Source organism: Lactuca sativa, chromosome 3, assembly GCF_002870075.4.
Source record: "Lactuca sativa cultivar Salinas chromosome 3, Lsat_Salinas_v11, whole genome shotgun sequence".
Lineage (NCBI taxonomy): Eukaryota > Viridiplantae > Streptophyta > Magnoliopsida > Asterales > Asteraceae > Lactuca > Lactuca sativa.
This window is the reverse complement of record NC_056625.2, coordinates 3,890,605-3,905,676: the sequence shown is the minus strand read 5'-3', so window position 1 is coordinate 3,905,676 and position 15,072 is coordinate 3,890,605. Positions and strand designations below refer to the sequence as shown.

General features: G+C 28.0%; 1 long non-coding RNA gene across 1 annotated transcript; it reads left to right on the top strand.

Annotated features, from left to right (window-relative positions):
* The first annotated feature begins 725 nt into the window (after positions 1–725).
* Positions 726–1,729, top strand: LOC122196820 (uncharacterized). Its single transcript, XR_006188943.2, has 4 exons — positions 726–785; positions 908–972; positions 1,150–1,442; positions 1,531–1,729. It is a non-coding gene; the product is annotated as an uncharacterized LOC122196820 (long non-coding RNA).
* The last annotated feature ends 13,343 nt before the right edge of the window (positions 1,730–15,072 follow it).

Below are 15,072 nucleotides of genomic sequence, written 5' to 3'. Positions count from 1 at the left end.
TATATATATATATATATATATATATATATATATATATATATATAATATGTTTAGACCTTATGAATAGGAATCTATGGTTGTTTGACAGTTTTGCCTTAAATTTTCTTTTATTCTGAAAAATACGGTCCATTTTTGGTATTACTATCGTTTTCTTTTTTCCTGGTATTGCCTATTGACGGCTTATTAGAGCAATTGGTATTGCCTTAGCTTTTGAAGACAACCACCATCGTCGACGCCTTCTACAGACATCGAACACCCCTACCTTCTTCCCCGAATACAGGTTTCATCCCATACTTTTTATCTTCGATTCTCAAGAGGCGATTCAGCATCTGCTTTTATCGATCATTGATGATTCCCCAAAGGCATAACACGGACTTCTAAAATCGTAGGTAAATTGATTCAGTTTCTCTGATTTTCCTTTAATAAGAGTTCCTAAATCATGTATATAGGTTTGTTTTTGTCGAACTTGTTCAGGAGGACTCTGTAAGGGATAAGCTTGATAGGTTCTGATTCTTTGATGGGTTCAGGGAGTCAAAAATCCCATTTCCTTTACCGCCTTCAAGTTCGCCACATCCCCCCTTCTCTACCAACATTGACAAGGTCGAGCACCAGGTAAAATTTTTCAACTTAACTTCTTCAATCTTACTATTCATGGATTGAAACTTCAAGGGCTTTTGATTTAAGTTTGCGTTACAAATTCTGTTATTTCAATTCATTGGAATTCAGACAAAATTTGTTTGTGAAATAGGAAGGGAATCCCTAATACAACTAATAAGTACACAGAGGTAAACTTTCTTCATTTTCTGTAAAAGATGAATCTTTAATTTGTCCATCTTCTAATTATGTTTTAGCAAAGTCTATTTTGCATCTTTCATGATCTCATTCATTTTTAATGTCATTTCCCTAGGAATGAGCACGCTTATTGCACATGTGGAACAATCTTGGTAGGCAACTGAATTCTACAACAATCAGGTACTTTATAGTTTATCTTTTTGTAATTTTATTCATTTCAATTTATTTATATTTAATGTTATTTATCCACCCGTAAACCTTCTATTTGGAAATTATATTTTCTTCAAGTATAATTGTTTGATTCTTTTTAATAAGAATTTTTTAGGTCACCAATATTGATGTTATTTGTTGTTGTAGGTTTTTGTAGAATATAGAAATAAGAATGTGAATCGTGCGGAGTAGACTAGAGCCCTGAAAGAAATTTGTATACATGGATTAAGGGATTATGTGAAGAGTTATTATCCTTTGGGACCCCTATGGAAAGTTACATGGGCAACCGTAATTGCTTTTGGCCAACCAAAAGTCTGCTCCTCCACCTCCTCCAACTGCATCACTTTTCACCTTTGAATCCTCTGAATGATCTTCATCACACCCAAAGGAATGAATGGCTAATGTTTGTCAAGAAAATGGTTCAAAGCCGCTTACTTTTGGTAATTAACTTTACTTTTTGTCCACAACCTTTTCTTTATCACTACATTTATTTTGTTTATTGACTATAATGTTCATTCATGGCTTTAGGATTAAGACAGATAATAGATGATATGAGGTCCAAGAATCATGCATATAGAATCAGGTTTGAGAGTGCTGGTGAGAAAGAAGTTCGTGTAAGTGCACCATTTGTTTCTAAAGTTGGTCCTCTAAAGTTTGAGCTTTAAATCAACCACAACACAACTGGGTGTCATATTCATAGTAAGTTATGAAATTGTGGTTCTCTATATTTGAAGGAGTGTTGGTTGAAAAAAAAAAAGTTCCAAAATTGTTAATTGCAATAGTGTTGAGGTACGTACAAACATAGTTCATGTTGATGATTGAGTTTTCTTAATTTCACATGCCACAAATAATGTATGATAATGAATCTCACCAAAAGACACACCATTTCATATTGTTAATACATCAGTCTATTTAGTTGATATCCTATGCTTTGCTTTATTTTAAAATAGTCAATCCAAAACGATTTTTTTTCTAAAAATTTCGCCCACTTTTAATCCCTCGCAAGAGGAGGGGCGGACATAGTTACTACAAAAAAAACGCACAAAACAAAAAAAAAGTATTTGAATTGTAGACGATTTAAATCAGCTAATCTACATCAAATCTATTATAACAAAATAGAAAAAAGATAAAACAAAATAAACCTAACCCATGGTGAAGCCTGAGCTTTTTTACTAGTGTGTGTGTGTATATATATATATATATATATATATATATATATATATATATATATATAGAGAGAGAGAGAGAGAGAGAGAGATGCAAGTTCATTTGAGAAATAAAAAAGGTTGAGAATGAGGGAAACATTATCAGCCAATCATTTATTTTTACCACAAAACGCTCTGGCGTACCGGGCTGCGCGAAAGATGAGTAATATTCATATATGAATATAAATATAAGTGTATGTATATATGAATCTACCACCTCCCCTCCGTCACAACCACCACCTCCACAACCAACCACCACAAACCACAGCCACCTCCGCCACCACCCACCACCCACCATCGTCATATTCATATATTAATAACCACATCCTTTATACTTATCCATATCATATCATAATCATCATAATCATAATATATTATAAAGGAAACATTTTTCCTTTCAAAAGATTCATCTAAAACTCACATGTATTTTTCTTTTCACCATATTTATTTGAAACTCCCATGACTTTTCAATTTTTTTTTTCTAATAATAATTATAAGTTGGTTAATAAGGTTAAATAACTATCAAATCTAAAGTGTAATCATATATAAACTAAATGTCAGTATTAAAATAATATTTTTACTTCTACTTATAAAGTTATGTGTTTTTTTAAACTTTTAACGTATTATACTTAATTTATTAGTTTTAATATATAGTTAGATGTAAACCATTATCATTTTAAAGATAAAATTTTGGAACAATTTGTATAAAATATTTAAATTATTAATTTGAATATAACATTACATGTACAACTTAAATATAACTTTTAGCTTAACTTAAACAACCCAAAGAATATTCTGTAAATAGTTAAAAGTGATTAAATGTAGTGTCTTTATAATAATGATTATAAGTTGGTTGATAAGGTTAAATAAATATCAAACCTAAAGTGTAATCATAAATATACTAATTTTAATTTTAAAATAATATTTTTACTTCTACTTATGAAGTTATATCTTTAACTTTTAACATATTATACTTAATTTATTAGATTTAATATGTTGTTGTATGTAAACCATTATCAGTTTTGAACAGTTTGGACAAAATACTTAAATTGTTAATTTAAATATGACATTACAATGTCAACTTCAATATAAATTTTAGTTCCACTTAAAAAACCAAAGAATATTTTGTAAATAGTTAAAAGTGATAAATTGTAATAATAAATGCAAAAACTAAATTGTAATCTCAATTTAACTAAAATATTTCTTAAATATATTTTTATAACCGTTAAAAGTTTTCAATTAAGCAGCTTAAAATATTTTACAATAACAATAGTTAAAAATAACTCTATATTAATGATTATATAGTTACCTTTAAAATCAAAAAACAATGTTTGATGTTTTAAATGATTATAATGATAGAAATTTAAATATTAAGCAAATAAATTTAAAAAAAATAATTAACAATGACAACAACTATAAATAACATTAAACCATATGTTATATTAAATTTTATTAATGTGTAACTCGCGGATAGAAGTCATTCAAACAATTGAGATTATGCAGTTATAATAGATGTATATCTTATCATCTAATTCAAAATAATCAATATATTATATCAACTTAGCATATGGATTATTATATCAAATTTAACAACGTTATTGTTATATTTAAGAAAACATATATTTGTAAAGATTTCAACTATATAGGTGTTTCTACGCAACGCGTGGGTATTCGCCTAGTCATATCATACATATTTATAAAGCTAGCATTTTTTCTTGAATCTCATGCATTTGAAACCCCCATTCTTTTTTCCTTTCATCACATTCATTTGAAACTCCCATGACTTTCAATTTCTTTATAATAATAATTATAATTTGGTAATTAGGTTAAACAAATATCAAATCTAAAGTGTATTCATATATAAACTAAATTTCAATACTAATATAATATCTTTAATTCTACTTAAAACTATGTTTTTTTAACTTTTAACATATTATACTTAATTTATTAGTTTTAATATATTGTTGGATGTAAACCATTATCATTTTAAAGGTATAATTTTTGAACAATTTGTATAAAATACTTAAAATATTAATTAAAATATAACATTATAGGCTCAACTTAAATATAAATTTTATTTAACTTAAACAACCCAAAAATTATTTTATAAATAGTTAAAAGTGATAAATTGTAGTGTCTTTCTAATAATGACTGTAAGTTGGTTAATAAGGTTAAATAAATATCAAACCTAAAGTGTAATCATAAATAGACTAAATTTCAACTTTAAAATAATATCTTTACTTCTATTTATAAAGTTATGTCTTTAAATTTTAACGTATTATACTTAATTTATTAGATTTAAAATGTTGTTGCATGTAAACCATTATCAGTTTAAAACTACAATCTTTGAACAGTTTGAACAAAATGATTAAATTGTTAATTTAAATAGAACATTACAGTCTCAACTTAAATATAAATTTCAGTTCCGCTAAAAATCCAAATAATATTTTGTAAATAGTTAAAAGTGATAAGTTATAGTGATAAATGCAAAAACTAAATTGTAATATCAGTTTAACTAAAATATTTCCTAAATATATTTATATAATCGTTAAAAATTTTCAAATAAGTAGCTTAAAATAACTTATAATAACAATAGTTAAAAATAACTCTATATAAATGATTATATTGTTACCTTTAAAATCAGAAAATAATGTTTGATGTTTTAAATAATTATAATGATAAAAATTAAAACATTAAACAAATAAATTTTTAAAAATTAGTTAAAAATAACAACTATAAATAATATTAAACCATATATAATATTTAATTTTATTGATGTGTAACTCGCGAGTAGAAGTCATTTAAACGATTGAGATTATGACGTTATAATAGATTTATATATTATCATATAATTCAAAATAATCAATATACTATATCAAATTAATATACGAATTATTATATCAAATTTAACAACAACGTTAGTGTTATATTTTAAAAAATATATATTTGTAAAGACTTCAACTATATAGGTGTTTCTGCGCATTACAATGTCAACTCAAATATAAATTTCAGTTCCATTTAAAAAAACTAAAGAATATTTTGTAAATAGTTAAAAGTGATAAATTGTAGTGATAAAAGGAAAAACTAAATTGTAATATCAATTTAACTAAAATATTTCTTAAATATATTTTTATAATTGTTAAAAGTTTCCAAATAAGTAACTTAAATTAACTTAGAATAACAATAGTTAAAAACAACTCTATATAAATGATTATATTGTTAGCTTTAAAATAAAAAAACAATGTTTGATGTTTTAAATAATTATAATGATAGAAATTAAAACATTAAGCAAATAAATTTTAAAAAATTAATTAACAATAAAAACAACTATAAATAACATCAAATCATATGTTATATTTAACTTTATTCATGTGTAACTCGCGGGTATAAGTCATTCAAGCGATTGAGATTATGAAGTTATAATAAATGTATATATTATCATATAATTCAAAATAATCAATATATTATATCAATTTAGTATATACAAATTATTATATCAAATTTAACAACAACGTTACTGTTATATTTAAAAAACCATATATTTGTAAAAACTTCAACTATATAGGTGTTTCTGCGCAACGCGCGGGCATTTGCCTAGTTTCATATACGTCTGTAGGTTATGAGCACACAGTAAAAACGGAATTCACAAGACTGTCTAGAATGATTAAGTGTTGTCATCTTAACATGGGAGATTACTAGACATACCATTACAATGTCTGATCTCGACCCACCATTGTTGGTAATCCAAAAAGGAATATGATTTGTACTTCAATTTGTATTTCATACCATCAACATCTGAGAGTGTCATGGAACAAAATTATACTCTTTGTTCCTAACTTACCCACACATACTCCGAATGTGACTACCCAATATCAAAGTTAATTGAACTATGTATCTATAATAAGTCTTATCAGATTAACGGGTAAAACTTCTAGGTTCCCAATACCAACTATGTTTAGACAACATTATCCTAATTATGTGTTTGTCTCTCTGTGTGTGTATACATATATATATATATATATATATATATATATATATATATATATATATATATAGCATAGATTATTTAGGTATTAATACACTTTTATCCTTATCTTAATATTATTGTTATTGATATTATCACATAATAGTAGATATATATCTCGTAACACATATAGAACCATATTTGGTTCGCATATCGTATATCCTCAAATACATATCTAACACACACTCCACAAAATAAGCATATAGCTCATATATAAAAAAATGAAAATATTTAATACTTTAATTAATACTCGTATTAAAATCATGATCATGAAGGGGATTACGCACTCACATGACTTAGGTGGGTGACTGTAGAATTCGAAAATTAAAATACTTTAATTAGTACTTTCCATTTCTTGTAATTACTTGCCATGATCTACACATTTCATACGTTAGTATTAAGATACTCAATTCCTAAATTAAAGCATCTATATTTCAAAAACCTTTCAAATACGTTATCAAAACATTTTTTGTTTCAAAACATTATTTGCTTTTAAAAACATTAGTGCCTTCAAGGCATTTTTTCAAAACATTCTTTCCAAAAAAACATTTAACACTTTCTTTTCAAAACATTTCATATAGCAAAACATTTTCATTATAATAAAAACCATTTTGTCATGTACGCCAAAGTGGGAAAATACCAACACATACTCACCTTAATCAAAAGAAGCATAGCTAGTCCTCTTATAGTTCATTTTCCTTATAGAAAGACTCACAATCACCAGCTATATAACATGGATGGACATAAGTCATTAAAAACGACCAAAATACCCCTTATAGGTTTGTAATTTTTAGATATTCCCATAAGCTTATTTATTCATATTAGCTTATATATAAATTTTGAGGGCAATCAGATTTCATTTACTAGGTTTTTCATGAAAAAATATACACCTAACAAAACCTGACACGAACTGCGTCAAAAAAGGAAACACCCCCGTGTCATGACTCACATGCCCCTCATGTCATTTTAACATGCCCTGTGTCACGATTGCATATCACCGTTTTGTGTAGAATTTTGCTAAAAGCTTTGTAAGTTGTTCCTTAGGCTTCCAATGGCCACAAACTTTACCAAGTGTTTATTAAGGACTTAATAAAGGTTATCAATCTCTCAAATACACAATTATTCTCTATACTCATGATGAATTAATCATTAAGACCTTTATCAAAAGGTTAAGCTCATAATACTTACAAACACTCAAATGAAAAGGTTAAGAGATCAGGTTGCTCGAGAACACTCTTTAACCAATATGATTTATTCCCAAATCATCTAATACATAATTGGTTGTTGTCGAGTACTTAACATTATACAAATCTCATGTTAATTCCTTAACGGGGTTATGGAATCTCTGATTCAATTCCAACTTTCCCATTTTCCCTTTAAGTTCACTATAATCCCTTCATGTTTATGTTATAATAACATATTTATAGTGTCAAGTCATGTTTATAAATGTCATTCACTTCCAATATGTCAATCACCATGTACTTATCCCTAAAGTTCTCAAAATACCCTTATGGACAATTATTCCATATATCAATCTAGGAATTAAGCAACATCTTATGATTTGAATTCAAGTTATTCCAAGAGTATCCATACATGATTATGAACTTCCTTTACTCGTCAAGTTCTTAACTACAAATGATTCCGTTAGTTTCATCATGTTGTCCCTATCTCAATTTCAATTCAAGATTTTACATGATTCAACCATCATGGATGTGTTTGAGTTTCTAATTAGATTTATTTTCATTAAACATCATCTAGGTCATAGAATACAAACCAATTTCATCATCAATTGCAATATCCCCAAATTATATTTTTATGGTTCATGGAGATTTTTACCCAAATCATCAAATACATCGATGGATGATTGGATTGAGATTAGAACCATAGAAACCACTCAAGGAAGTTTAGAAAACGAAACCCTAATCATTGAGTCTCATCAAATTCGACATTGGGGTTTTACTCACTTCTCAAAATCGATATCTATGCTAAGAGGGGTAGAAATTATACCTTGTAAGCATTTGTTCCTTCCTTTATGTGCTTGGATGTTCAATTCCTCATTCGAATCAAGCATATATAGAGAAGGGATTAATAATCGCCATTATAAAGGGTTTTTGGTGCTCAAAATCATTCTTACACTATAAGGGAATAGTGGATGCATCTTATTCTCGAATTTGTCACGTTTGATCCCTTTAGTTTGAGTATTTTTGCCAATTCCCACCATAAACTCGATATTTGTGATTTTAACTCAATTTTTGACATAACAAGTCCTTCTCCATCCATTATGTAACTTTAGTAGTCCTTTCCGCTAATAGAGTCAACCCTTTGGTCAACTCACTTTGCTAATTAGACACTTTTGGTCCTTTAACTCTTGAAATGTTATTCTTTTCACTTATAACTTTCTAAACTTCATATCAAATAATGACATGATTATAATTTGATGGTTTAACTATATAAATCATATTTTATTTTTCACTATATTAACTTAAGAACCTTGTATTAAATTTTAGGACGTTACACTGGGCATCTAAAAAGGAATACAATATGTACTATGATACGTATTTCATACCATCAATACCTAAAAGTGTCACGGAACAGAATTATACTCTCCGTTCCTAACTTACTCACACATACTGCGAATTAGACTACCCAATATCAAACTTAATTGAATTAGGTAAGAAAAATAGATTAATCATCTGTAACATCTACCCATGCCGCCAATCAGCGAATTCATTCTTGGATAATTTTTCAACTTAACTTAGAAATGAATAATAAGAACTGGGTCATTTAATTTTATTTTAAAATGAAAGTCTTCTCGAATGACTATGGAATGAAATTATTAAATTATTACTCTTTTTATCATTTTTTGTTGTATCGAATTAATTTTATATTTTAGAGCAAACAATAATCTTATAAAACTTTTACTTTGATTTTAACTAATTAGATTCCGTAATAGGTTCACTTATATAATATCTTGAATGAATGATAACAAAAAGTTATCACATGATCACTCGAAAAAAATAAGTGTTATGGTTCAACTATATTCTAAGACTAGTCATTTTTATTATATTTTGCTTTAGAAGTTCTATTCTGTATCTTTCCAAAAATCTACATTTTTGTAGTTAAGTCGATAAAGAACCTTCCGATTTTGATCAAATACAACAATGCATGCACTATTAATGATTCCAATTATTTCATTCTTTGTTCTTTTTCGTTTATCAAATAAAATTTGTTATTCTTACTTGTTACTAGACGATTAACCAATTCCTTAAAAGAAAAAATAAAGATTCCAACAAAAACCGCTTCTACAACTATGAATAACAAAGATTTATAGATCTCACATCTACTTACTGTTATGGGAATATTCTAATCAATTTCATGAATTATTAGAAACTACCTTATCCGATTCATATTTTACCTGATCCTCAGTTTCTAGCTCTAAACTCATATTGGTGAGAAATAGATTATTTTCAATTCAATAATTTTCTATTGAATGAGACATTATTTTTCATCAATAAACAACAAGTAACGGAAGAAAGAAATTGTTTAGCACCTCCTTACAATACTCATTCGAACAAAATAAAAGCAACAAGGTCTTCTTTATTTATCTTTCTATTTGGATCTTTCGAGCATATAAATGGAATTGCTAATTATATAATAATGATAAAGAATGTGAAAGAAGTATTTTCGTTAATCCTTACTTAATGTGTAATGTAACATGGTAATTATCTTTTTCAATTGGGAGAGATGGTTGAGTGGACGAAAGCGGCAAATTGCTAATCCATTGTACGGGTTATTCGTACCGAGGGTTCGAATCCCTCTCATTCTGTTTCCGTTGATGACTTTCTATTTTTTCTTTCAAATTTCGCAAACCCCTTTTAAATGATTTTTATACTAGTTAAACATATAGAATATGAATATATAAAATAAAATCTTAAGAAAATTCTTTTAAACCCTATACAGATCCTATGCTTCCAGTAGTACGGGCCCATACTACCTTTCGTATCTATCCATAGTTGATTTAGATCCCCTCAAAAAGTTCCAAATCACAAACACTATGCTTTCACAGAAGTATCCCACATACATCTAAGTGCTCAAAGAGCCACATTTAAACCTTGATATAAACATCTTAGGTCCCTGCCCAGCTACCGCTCCACAAGAAGTTTCTGCTAACATTACCAATGACTCCGCGTAAACCGATTGTACATAACCTAAAATCAATAGACATTCAAATAAGAGATTCCAACCCCAAATCCACAACTAAATAAGGAACAAGAAGTAAGGGTAAACAAGTTATTCAAAGGCTATAAAATCCTAACTATGTATAACCATGTTGTTTACATAAAGTAATTGGCAATCTTAGCTCCAACTATAGTAAAGCATTCACAAGTAATCTATTAGACTATAAGGCATCACAAAGTCAGACAACCCTATCCTGAAACTCTTGAGGGATCCTTACCCTACCAACTAACATGCATTTCTATCAACTCAAAAACAACAACTACAACACAACATATAACATATTTATGGATATTTTGGAAGAACACTGCCTCGGGCTCCAGCTGACTGTACACTCTGCTTCCTTTGTTCCATTCTATAAAACTCATTCTTTTGTAAAAAGATTTATAAATTTTCAGATCCTTGGTTTGAGTCTGGAATCCCACGAATATTCATTTAATTCTCTCAAACCAGGGCTCTGACACCAGCTTGTAACAACCCAAATTTAATAACAAAAATTTCATTTTTATTTTAGCAAAAACCTCAATTTTTCATAAAAACCAAAAGAAGAAATCCCAAGGCTACCAATACAATCATCCCAAATTATAGTATCAAAATGTGGAAATCATAAAAACATGTGCAAGTCGGAGTGTACAGTCATGTTTTCGCCTTTCGATGATCACCCGAGGTACCTAAAACACATTTAATCCACAACTGTAAGCATAAAGTTTGGTGTGTTCTTCCCAAAATATCCATACAACACAACATAATAAACAAGTATGGTTTATCAACAACCCTGCGGATAATCAACAATCATAGTGGTCTAACAACACCCCCTATAGATTAACAACATGTTCACAGGTTATCAGCAACTTAGGGATTATAATAAATCCCAATGTATCAGCAATGCAATTCATACAAAACAGAAAAATAGCAATAAAGACCCAACTGGTCATAAATATAAATATCACACAGGTAAAGTAGCGAAAAGACTAACCTTACGGATAACATGTCACAACCAGGAAATTCAATTCTAATGCTTTTGTAAACATTAACAAGGATAACAATTGTAACTAAAACTTGAAATCATGCATGATGTTTATTCAATGACAACAAACTTCCATCTAAAAAAATCCAAATGAAAGATCAAAATTCAATGCAAAGTTCTTCAATTAGTCAACTTCAAATTGGAAACCCTAAAAATCCCGGTTTAAGTCCATTTTGGACTAAGATTTTATTATTGGGCCTAATGGACCAATAAGCCTCCAATTTGACTACTTTGGATTAGAACTCTTAAATGGGGTCTAATTGGACCCATTTTCATGAAACTTAACATTTTGGGCCATAATGGGCTTAAAATGGATTAGCTTACCTTCAATGGGCCTTGCTGGGCCATAACAAATCTAATTAGCCCTAATGGGCCATAAACCCATTCTTTTATTCTTTTTGGGCCGTGAATTCTTCCAAGGGCCCAATGGGCCGGAAAATTCTATGTTTAGGATCCAAATATCCTAGCTAAGGTAAATGGACCAAATCTACTCTATCCTTTCTTTTTGGCCCAAAATCTTGGCTCATCATCCAATAAAAAAATGGAAATAGAGGAGTGGAGTTGACTTAGAGATGCCACCTCCATTTTATACACCATGTATCCATGCAAGATCCTTCATGTATCCATGTTAGTCATTTCACCACCTCTCTCTTCCCTCTCTTCTTCTACTCGGCCGAGAGCCCCAAACACACACATACACACACACTACACCAAACTCTCTCCAAACATCTCTAAATCATCCTCCTTCTTCCTCCAAAAATTCTCAAGGTTTTGCTTGTGTCTCAAACGGACTTTTACAAGATAATCATCACTTTTGGTAAGTCTTGACACATCCAAGCTTCATAACTTCACTCTCTTGTTAGATCATTCTTTTAAACAAAGTTTTTGGTGTTTATACTCCTAGAAATCTTCATAAACTCGAGATTTACATCAAATTTGTACTAAGACCAAAAATCCTTCCACCTTTTCTTCAAAACCGAAACAACAAAGCAAAGGTGAGTTCACACCCCTTGTTTTTTGTTTTTACATGATTTATGGGGGAGAATACAAGTAAAATGTGTAGATCCATGTGTTTTTGTATGATATGTGTGATTTCTTGAATTTATTTGATGAATATGTCTTAGAAACTTGATCTATTCGAGATTCTTAACCTTGTAATACTTATAAATGAGACATTTTTCCTATCACTTCATGAATTTGAAACCCCCACACAAATTTCCAAGCACCTCATGCATTTGAAACCCCCACACAAATTTCCAAGCACCTCATGCATTTGAAACCCCCACACATTTTCACCTTCAAAGTAATTAATCACATATCATGAAAGGTTTTATAACTTATATAATATGTCTACTATAAAAATGTCATTCTTTTTGAGTAGACACACAAATACAAATCACATACAAAATTCACAAAGAAAACAAGTTTAAATGATTTGTGGTTGTTTGATGGTTTTGGACCATTTTTCAAGCCACGTTATTATGTTAAAGTTTTTAATTTGTAAGTTTGTTATATATTAATTCTATTTTTATATTTTTCTTGGTTTAATTATTCTTTTAAAACAATCCTTGTATGTTGTGGTTGAAACTTTAATGTAAATTAGATTAGATTCATATTATCGATCATATGTTATGGAAAGTGATATAGATAATATTTAATTAAATATTGTATATATGTTTGTATGTTTGTGTTGCTTCAAACTAATAATTAATCAAAAATCATGGATATGGAATATTATACATAATATCCATGTAAGTCTCTTTAAAATGTAAATTGTCTATCTTATCACTTTTTATTTTAGTATATCTTTAACATTTTAATTATAATAAAAAGTGTCTTTTAAAAGTTTTCTTTTGTTTATTAAATATAACAAGTGGTTTTAAAACTAATGAACCATAATTATAAATAATAAAATCAAATAATAAAAACCATGGATATGTCATATTATCCATGCAAATCTTTTTTGAAATGCAAATTATCTATCTTATTAGTTTATTATTTAGTGTATGTTTCACATTTTAATAGTAATATTAAGAGTTTCTTAAAAGTCTTCTTTAACTTATTAATAATAATAAGTGGTTTAAAACTAAAGAATAACTTTAAATGATAATAACATCAATTTATAAATTACATAACGTTAACAACAAATAAATTGTATTTTAAATTAACATCATTATTGGAATTAGGAAATAATACATAAGTAAAATTTAACTTAATCAATTATAAAAATTGTTAAAAATAATATTAAATAGATAATTATATTTAATTTTATTAACGAGGAATGTAGATTGATGTCAATGAAAAATATTGTTCAAGATATTATGTCAAATTTAATGTCAATAACATAACCATTTTAAATATATATTTTTCAACATTTTAAAAATATATTTTAAACCTATGCTGCGCAACGCGCGGAATTCGTCTAGTATCTTATAATAGAAGCATTATCTTAAGCACCACATTGATTTGAAACTCCTTTGTCTTTTCATATTCTCAAATGACTATATTTCTTAGCACCACATTGATTTGAAACTCTTTTGTCTTTTCATATTCTCAAATGAATTTTAACATGTCTTCTAAGTAATTGATTTAGCATTAAAAACCAAACATGCTATATAAACTCTTACATGTAAGAAGGATGTTATAAGAAAATGAAAAGAACAAATTTCAATAGACACAATTCTTTTAGAACGTATTAGCAGTGATGGAGTCCCTAAGAGAGCTTTACAAGTCAAGGTTGTGGACGAATGTATCATTTTTTACTTATAGTTTGATCGTGTTATATTTTTTTTTTCTAGTAGTGATGTGCAATTCGAGTTGTGGTTTACAATTTTCGTAGTTACATGTGAGAACAACATCATTAGCCTATTTGTTTTTATCTATTCGTTTTTGTTATGAATATTTCAATATGCTTTGTTTTTTCTTAGACTTTTGTTTCCTTTCATATTTACAATTGTACATGTATAAAAGGTTGTTTGAACCATATATTGTAATTGATTAAAACAATACTTGTTAAGTATATTAATATGATCCATAATTTGTATCATAAAAGCTTAATTTCAAGTTCATCGTTATAGCAAGTTGTACAATTCTTATATGGAGTTGCCTAAAATGACAAGTTTACAAGCTTAACAAAGTTTCTTTCATAATTAGTTTAATGTTCTTAATAATTTTTTATTTTATGCCTTAAAAGGCATCAAACATGACATAATGAGTTTTTATATCAACTTCGTATAAATATAATTATTTGAAAAGTAATAATAGTGACATGGTTATTTTAATAGCGTGTATGTACGTCTCTCTATGTGTGTGTGTGTATGTATGTGTGTGTGTGTGTGTATATATATATATATATATATATATATATATATATATATATATATATATTCTGCACAATACGAGAAATTTACTTAAATCAAATTCATTTGAAATTTTCACAACAACAAAAGAGTTTTCTAATTTGTGTATACTTATGATTTCAAATATAGAGTTATTAATCACAACTCAAAAGTTTTTGTAACCTATGGTTAGTAATTGGTAGTGACTTTTTATTTTCCTCCCATTGATATACATTGTAT